The following is a 10,242-nucleotide window of genomic DNA, read 5'->3' on the forward strand; positions in this document are numbered from 1 at the left end:
CACAAACAGCAAACTCAGAATGCCAACACCGGCAAGAAACGGCTGCCGGAGACGGCGCGTGTAAAACACACACCATCTCCGGGAACCTCTCTCGCAACAGACGACCTTCACAAGCAGAGATCGGCACCTTCCGAGACCGGAGAGAGCAGTTGTGGCCCACACACGCTAAAAACAAAACTGAAATGCCGGCGCGTGCAGGTCACGCCGACCTGAGACGAACAACACGGCCTCAAAAGATAACCAAATCTGACCAGAAAAGGCTGACCACCGCACTCGGCAAGTTCCTGTTGGAGAAAGACCAGTCGAGGCTGACAGATATAGCGTTAAACAAAACTCCACCGGAACCCTCCAACACCCGCCGTTCTTCACGGGCCAACACCTGAAAATCACTGCTTGCAACAAGAAAAACAACAGAAAAAAAAAAAAAAAAAAAAAAAAAAAAAAAAAAAAACCCCAACAAACCTCCACCGGTTCAAGCACCGGGAGGAACAAAACTCCAACAGCCAGATGGCTTGGAGACAAAAAAACCCTCGACCCGACGGTCAGGGGAAACACCAGCACCCGGAGGGGGAGACACGGAGCCTCCCCCCCTCGGCGAACGAGCTCACAGGGTTCTCTCTCTCTAGAAATTACAGACCTTCTCTCTCAATAAAGGGGAAAGAGAAGACCAAGGGCTTTTCTAGAACTTTAGTGCATTTGTTTATGCTTAAAATAAAATGAAAAAAAAAAAAAAAAAAGCCCTTTAATTTCTTCCACGTCTTTCGATACAATTGAGTAGGAAATGTACGTACGTAGTTGGTACGTAGTGGAACTGTGGAATGCATGTTATATATATACATATGACGACAGCAAGCAAGCCAGTTGCATGCATGCTTTAAAGTGAACAATATATACATAGGAATAATAGGATTACTTTCTACCCCACAAGAACATGTGGGAACAGTTATATATGCATGCATGGGTATATTCTCTAACATTCTTTATTATACTTTCACACCATTTGCGCGAGATTACTAAATGTTAAACTTCATTAATTAGCTTAATTGCCACAAAGATCGAGGGGGAGAAAAATGTAAAGATCATCTTCGATCTGTATATATAGTTAATAATTAGCAAGTCTTTAACAATATCTGAGACATGCATTAGGGAATCTTGGCCATTAGAGTTTAGAAAAAGCTTCAATTAGACAATATATATATATATATATATATATGTGCATAAAAGTTATTTTAGATTAATGTGTCTCAGCTAGCACAAGAAAAGTGATCTTTAATTAGAACAACCCCGCGTGCCTTCCATTATCATATATTTTATTTTCTTGATTTATATATATTTAGTACTAATTAATCACTACTCTTCAATGCATTTAGCCCATATAAGAAAATACGTTGATTGTCCATGCATATATGCATGTGGCCATGGTGCAAATACCATGTTTAATTACATAATATATCGATTAACAAGTTTAACAATTTTTTTTGTTTTTTCCTGAGGGCGCAAATTAACCAATGCATTTATTCTGGTCACAGCTGCCTATTAATGAAAATAACATTAAATCCTATATATTGTTGCAAGAATAGCTGTGACCAGAATAATTAAATTCATTAATCAAGGAAATTGATTAATTAATTGCGAAGGAAGAAAAAAAAAAAAAAAAAAAAAAAGGAATCATTCAGGATTGCGTTGAAGCCTTTTGCCAGCCTTTTCTGAATGTGTGCCACGCGCCACGTTTGTGCCCCCATGCATTCCCATGCTTTTGATTAAATGAAGAAAAAGCAACGCACCATCTGTTTTTCTTGGTCAAGGTTATCATTAAAGGGGCTTCATTGTTGTGGGTGCTACTAATTAATTAAATAACTCCTACGTACCTTATTCTTCACATATATATATATATATATATTAGTAATCCAATGATCAACAACGAATCAAGTGATATTAATAAACATGATAAGCATGTTTGGGTTGTCGCCAAGATAACAAATATTAATTATAGGAGTGTTTTTTTTTTACGGCATCTAATTAGCCGGCCAAATCTTCTCAACAGTACTTGGTACCGTGAAATACAATAAGAGAGGAAGTGATATTGAACTACTAGCCAGGGTATTCCTTTTTTTTTTTTTTTTTTTTTTTTTTTTATTATTTTTTTTTTAAATGATCGATCAAACTAGCTAGCTAGGAATCAAAAGAGAATAAAACGAAAAGAGAGAAAATTCTCTTATTAATGTTGAAACCCTCTGTATTAGGAGGTTGGTGCGAACTAGAATTAAGCTCTGAGTTGATATCATATGCAAATAAAGTCCCCGGCAAGCTTTAACATGGTGTTGTACGAGGCATACTGTCTCTCATTAACAACAATTTACTTGCATATCACGCGCGCGATCGACTCTAATTATAACATCCATTCATCTTTAATTTGCCATCTTAGACTTTAATTATCACTAGCTTGCTTGCTAGCTTTTATATATATATACAATATTTGCTTTCTTTCTTTCTTTCCTTTTTCCATTTTTTTTTTTTTTTAAAATTTTAACAAGAAGGATGTTCCTAAAACTATTAACTCTTAATTAACCTCACCTTGTACCATATGGGCGAAATCTAAAAAATTGGTGCAAATACTCTTACCTCATCACCTTCTTTACTTTTTTCTTTTTCAATCAGCAAAAACACAAGTCTCTTAACACCAATAGCTAGCGTTCCATTAAATCCAAAAGAAAAACAGACTTAATTAATTGCTCATAATCCAGCTTCTGACTATCTTTTGTATATTTTGTGGAAATGATCGATGATCAGCTTGCTAGCAGTGTACGTCAATATATATTTAACTTTGAAAATAACATTATTTGATCTCCTAGTAGCATGTTTATATATATATATATATATATAACCTCAGTACTCCTGCGAGATTTTGTTGGATTAATGTTCGGTTAAAAAACGGCGCTGACTTTGACTTTCGCTTTCACTGGTGCTATTAGATTTCATCGATCGATCAAGACAGCTAACATGCATATATATGTTGGTTTTGATGTTCATGCAACATATATATATATATATATATATATGCTATATTACTATACACTCTAGATCTATACATATGTATTATATATATATTGTTAGATTATGTTGGTTGTGGTTGTCCCACATTGCCTAAGTGAGGAGAAGCTTTGGCCATTGGCTTGTATATAAGCTTCTCCTCTTGTCCCACATTGCTAAGATAGGAGTAATATAATCTAACATATATATATATATATATATATATATATAGTGCTTCATACATATATATGTGATCGATGCTCAAGTTTTTTTACAGAATTATATATAAAAGGTATTCTCCATTTTTGTGTGCCCCTTATTCTAAAATTTCTACCTGGACTTGCCATTGATTAGTATATATAAATCAATGGCAAGTCCGTGACAGACAAATTAAAGGTGGCTTAGCTTTTGAGAGTTGAGACGCTCAAAGCTAGCTGTACGATATGCCTATATGTTGTCTCGACTTTATGGGTAATTCTCCAAGAGCTAGATGCAAGATGTATGCTATATTTTCATCCAAAAAAAAAAAAAAAAATGATGTATCCTATATATATATATATATATATATATATATATATATATATATTAAGTGTACGTACGTGAGGGTTTTTAATTTCTTTTTATTTTTTCCAATCAAATTCGATCTCTTTACGCTTAACTTTTCCAAGGCAATTAGTCACGACTACTGGTAATTGGATGGGTAAGCATAGAAAATGGAATTCCGGCAACCCGGAAGATCAGGCGATGAAAAACGAAAAGCACAAAAAAAAAAAGATTTGATTCTTACACTACACAATCACAATAACTGTACAACAACCTCTCATATGAGGATGGGCCCCAGTGTGTGGGGCACACCCTCATGTGAGGGGTTGTTGTGCAATTATTATATTAGTGTTGTGAATCTAACATTTTTCCAAAAACAAAAAAAGTGTACGTGATTCTCCCAGTTATATATATATATATATATATATATATATATATATATATATATATATATATATATATATATATGCTATACGTTGAAAAAGAAAAAAAGAAGGCTTTTCTTCCACATCTTTCGATAGAATTGCGTAGGAAATGTAGTTGGTAGTGGAACTGTGGAATGCATGTTATATATATACATTTGACGACAGGAAGCAAGCCAGTTGCATGCTTTAAAGTGAACAATATAGGATTACTTTCGACCCCACAAGAACATGTGGGAACAGTTATGCATGCATGGGTATATTCTCTAACATTCTTTATTATACTTTCACACCATTTGAGCGAGATTACTATATATTAAACTTCATTAATTAGCTTAATTAATTGGCACAAAAAGGGGGATAAAAATGTAAAGATCATATTCGATCTGTATATATAGTTAATTAGCAAGTCTTTAACAATATCTGAGACATGCATTAGGGTATCTTGGCCATTAGAATTTAGAAAAGCTTCAATTAGACATATATATATATATATATATATATAAGTTAGATTAATGTTTCTCAGCTAGCACAAGAAAAGTGATCTTTAGAACAACCGTGCCTTCCATTATCATTCATTTTCTTTTCTTGATTTATATATACTAATCACTCTTCAATGCGCCCATATAATAAAATACGTTGATTAATTGTCCGTGCATGTCTGATGTCCCACTATTTAATTCATTGGTTTCTTGCATGTGGTGCGCGCAAATACCACTTGCAAGCTAGAAACCAATGCATTTATACTAATCACTCTTGATGTCCCACTATTCATTGGTTTCTTGCATGTTTAATTAATTGCAAAAAATATATATATATATATATATATATATATATATATATATATATATATATATATATATATATATATATATATCTATTAACAAGCTTAACAAAAAAAAAAAAAAAAAAAAAATTCTGAGCAAATTAACCAATGCATTTATTCTGGTCACGTACAGCTGCCTATTAATGAAAATAACATTAAATCCTATATATTGTTGCAAGCAGAATAATAGCTGTGACCTGAACAATTAAATTCATTAATCAAGGAAATTGATCATTAATTAATTGCGAAGGAAGATATAATCAAGATGAATTAGTGCAAATGGAAAATTTTGAATTGTATGAAATCAGAACTCAAATTCTTAATTTTGTCCTTTTTATTAGTAAACAAAAAAAGATAAAAGAAGAAGAAGAAGAAGAAAGAGGAACAGATCATATATTCGATCAGCTGCGGGATTGCGTTGAAGCCTTTTGCCGGCCTTTTCTGAATGTGTGCCACGCGCCACGTTTGTGCCCCCATGCTTTTGAATAAATGGAGAAAAAGCAACGCACCATCTGTTTTTCAATTGGTCAAGGTTATCATTAAAGGGGCTTCATTGTTGTGGGTGCTACTAATTAAATAACTCCTGGCTTATTCTTCACATATATATTAGTAATCCAATGATCAACAACGAATCAAGTGATTAATAAACATAATAAGCATGTTTGGGTTGTCGCCAAGATAACAAATATTAATTATATATAGGAGTTTTTTTTTTTTTTTTGTAATTTTTTTTACAGCATCTAATTAATTAGCCGGCCGATTAATCTTCTCAACAGTTGGTACCGTGAAATACAATAAGAGAGGATCGAAGTACTGATATTAAACTATTAGCCTGGGTATTCTTTTTTTTAATGGTCGATCAAACTAGGAATCAAAAGAGAATGAAACGAAAAGAGAGAAAATTCTCTTATTAATGTTGATATCCTCTGTTGTAGTAGTAGTACTATGAGAACTAAGAATGCTATATCAGTAAATTGGAATTGACTAAGATACATATGTATCTTCATAATCTGCTAAAATATATCGTACGTTCTAGCTAGGTTGGTGCGAACTAGAATTAAGCTTTGATTTGATATCATATATATGCAAATAAAGTCCCCGGCAAGCTTTACCATGGTGGTGTACGAGTCATACTGTCTCTCATTAACAACAATTTACTTGCATATCACGCGATCTCTAATTAATTGTAACATCCATTCATCTTTGCCGTCGTAGACTTTAATTATCACTTGCTTGCTAGCTTATATATATATATATACACAATTGCTTTCTTTCTTTCCGGCCTTTTTCCTTTTTATTTTTAACAAGAAGGATGTTCCTAAAACTATTAACTCTGAATTAACCTCACCTTGTTCCATGCGAAATCTAAAAAATTGGTGCAAATACTCTTACCTCATCACCTTCTTTCCTTTTTTTCTTTTTCAATCAGCAAAAACACAAGTCTCTTAACACCAATAGCTAGCGTTCCATTAAATCCAAAAAAAAAAAAAAAAAAAAAAACAGACTTAATTGATTGCTCATATTAATCCAGCTTCTGACTATCTTTTGTATATTTTGTGGAAATGATCGATGATCAGCTTGCTAGGAGTGTACGTCAATATATATTTAACTTTGAAAACAACATTATATGATCTCCTAGTAGCATGTGTGTGTATATATATATATATACAACCTCAGTACTCCAGCGAGATTTTGTTGGATTAATGTTCGGTTAAAAAACGGCGCTGACTTTGACTTTCGCTTTCACTGGTGATATTAGATTTCATCGATCGATCAAGACAGCTAACATGCATATATATGTTGGTTTTGATGTTCATGCAACATATATATGCTATATTACTATACACTCTAGATCTATACATATGTATTATATATATATATATATGTAGTGCTTCATACATATATATGTGATCGATGCTCAAGTTTTTTTACAGAACTATATATATATATAAAAGGTATTCTCCATTTTTGTGTGCCCCTTATTCTAAAATTTCTACCTGGCCTTGCCCACGTACAGCTGCTGATTTTAACAAATTAAAGCCGACACCATGAACATCAAATATTCTCCCATCACCTTTCCTTCACAAAACAGCCTGTACGCTTAGATTAATTACGACCAAGGCCATCTTGTCAACTTGCTGCTTTTTATATGTCTTGTCTATCAATATCCTCATGTTCAGGCCGGTGGCTAGTGCTTCTTTATATATATGATTCATTCACAGTACTGTAACTGATGAATATATAGGGAGATCGATCTACGTACGTCCATATCTTCTTTTTCTTTCGTTTCTCTTTTCCGTCAAGTTTTCTAGAGGAATATATCATGGATATATAAGAGACTGCAATAGTATCATGCATAAGAGATTGTAAGCATTCCTCATAATTTTCCCCCGAGATCCAACATATATATTAGATACATATGCGCATATATATGATGTTCAACTGCCTATGAATGACACCACTAATAACAGTAATGTCCACCAACTTTGTACGTCTTAGCAAAAAAAAAAAAAAAAAATTGATTAAGAAACGCTAGCTCTTATTCCAAAGCTGGAAAGAGCCAAGTTAGTGTTCAATTATATTTTAGCAAAAGATTTAGCTATATATACCATGCATCGATCTACGTGGCATCCGCTAAGGAGAATATCCACGTGGCAACTGTTTAAGCCTCGCCATGCAGCCTATCATCTTTACATGTTAAAGAGAAGATATGTTTAAGGATTTATGTTTTGATCAGTACTATAAGTGATTTGACAAGATTCTAATTGCTATAGCTTCAAAGTTAAGATGAGAGAATTGAAGAAGTGGGAAAAAAAAATAATAAAAAGAAAGAAAAAAACAAAACAAAAAAGCTAAAGCTCGAAATGAGAGTGGTGGTGGCTCACTTGATCACCTTTCAGGCTTTGTTTAATATATATACTCAGAAAGCTGCAAGTCATTAGCAAGCTAGAATTTTGTTTTTAATTAAGCTTGAAAGGCCTAAAATATAAATACAAATTGCCACACCTGAAGGCCAAGAAATTAGGAAAAGGTATTTCGGAAAGCAACCCAGCATGGCAGCATGGGTAGCTCATTGGCTCCAAAGTTCAATCGATGGGTTGCACGTGAAAATTCAAACTGCATGCTGACTAGACTGTTCTTTTTCCTCTCTTTTTATTTTTTTTATTTTTTTGGGTGAACTGCCCCCACGTACATTTACTTTCTTTTTGTTATATATTATAGACTATAGTGATGGACAACATTTTTTAAAGAAAATTTGAAAAAAAAAAAAAAAAAAAACCCAATTAAGCTATAAAACAAAAACTTTAATTGAAGGGAAAAATACAATTTAGTCTTTCAAACTACCGTCCTTTCTCCGGATGGCCCCCCTAGCCCTCAAACTACCAAAACCTTTAGAAACATGCCCCCTTTTGGCAAAATATTCCCATAATACCCTTATCAAGTGTCATTTTTCAATTAAAAAATCAAAAATTTTAAAAAATTCAAAAACCTTAAAAAAATTAAAAAAAATTAAAAACTAAAAAAACTAAAATTTTATTTTTTTAAAAAAATATTGTGATCGACCAAATGACGTATTGCTTCTTTCTAGCATCGTCGTTGGCTACGATGCACGTTTGCAGCTCGGCAAACTCGTTCCAGCCTCTTCGAATGCGGACATATATGTCTAATTTCCTATCCTTAGATGTCTATGATATTGATCTTTTGAAGGTTATAAATGATTTCAATCTGAATTTTGGTTTGTTACAAACGAAGAGCAAGTCTATCATCGTTATGGAAGACCTCGATCGGTTTCTGACGGAGAAATCAACAGCCGTAAGCTTGTTCATTGATGTTCATATCTATTTTTCTCTCTGTGATTTTTTGGCATTCAAAATGTTTGCTAATAACCACCTGGGGCTCAAGGATCACAAGCTTTTCTCTCAGGTAGAGGATATTTTCCATAAAGCTCGACCGAGATCAGCGAGCTGATGATTGCGAATTGGAACTCGCCGAACCAGGTTATAAAATCGGTCATCACGAAGTTGCAAACGGACGGTGATTGGAGGGGTGTCGGGAAGATCAGGTCGCGGTTGGGAAATAACGCCACCCCAAACACCCATATTTTTTTAAAAATAAAAATAAAAAGAAGAGATAAAATTTTAGTTTATTTTTTAAAAAATTTTAAATTTTTTTAAATTTTTTATTTATTTTTTAATTGAAAAATAACACGTGACAGGGGAGTTATGGAAATATTTCGTCAAAATTTGTATTTTTAAAAGATTTTGATAGTTTTGGAGGTCAGAGTGTAAGCCTTAGTAGTTTGGGGGACCATCTAAAAAAATAATAATAATTTGAGGGGCTAAATTATATTTTTTCCTTAATTTAACCATGGAATGATAAAGAGGAATACGTACGTATGAGTTGTAATCATCTACAATCTCCACAACTGTTGGTTGGTCTCTTACTAATGTAATTAATAACGTCATCTAGCTCGTTAATCTAAAACATGAATGGCCACCCACAGGCCACAGGCCACTCTAATAGTTTATATGAGTCGTTTTGTAGGGTCTGTCGACTGATCTCTCCATGCCTAGCTTTCACTATATTTCCCCCCTAGCTAAAATGTCTCTCCTTTTACTCGATAAACATAATCATATCAATTACTTTCTCTTCGGATCCCATCAATATGTCTCTTCTTTTACTCGATAAACATAATCATATCATTTACTTTATGTTTGGGTCCCATCAATATATATTCATATATCAGTGCTAATTAGATAAAAACCCTGTACGTAGGTCTTACTAATTCCCGTCTCTGTTCATTTAATATATAACTCAGCAACCAATTAATCTTGGTAACAGAATTAGAAGACAATATTGAAATAATGAAATAAAATTAAGGGTTGATAATCAGATTCTTAATGATACTCAAATATAATATGACAATTCTAATGAAAAACAAAAAAAGAATTAGAAAAAAGATGAGATTAGCAACAACAAAAAAAAAAAGTATGTATTTTGATAAAATATCAAATTCTTTTTTTTTTAAATATTTATAATCGAGGTCAATGACAAAATATTAATTGATACAAAATTAAGGGATCTATCAATAGAAAGAGGTCCGATTAGATCGATATAATGATTTAAATTTTCTAAAGACGAAAAATAATAGACATTTCTTTATAACATATTAAATTTAAAATTACCAAATAAACAAAAACATGACAAAATATGTTTTGCAAATAGAAACTAATACTCCAATTGAAATACCAAGCTATATATATAAAAAATTAGATTTTTTTTTTTTTTTTGGCCAAATGCTTGTGTTGCTTATAGAATATTATGGACAATACTAATTAATAAGAGTTGCTTTTATCAAAAGAAAAGAAAACAAAAATTCAAAACAAAAATTAATAAAAGCATATTTACCATTGACTATGT

This window comes from Alnus glutinosa, chromosome 2, assembly GCF_958979055.1.
Source record: "Alnus glutinosa chromosome 2, dhAlnGlut1.1, whole genome shotgun sequence".
Classification (NCBI taxonomy): domain Eukaryota; kingdom Viridiplantae; phylum Streptophyta; class Magnoliopsida; order Fagales; family Betulaceae; genus Alnus; species Alnus glutinosa.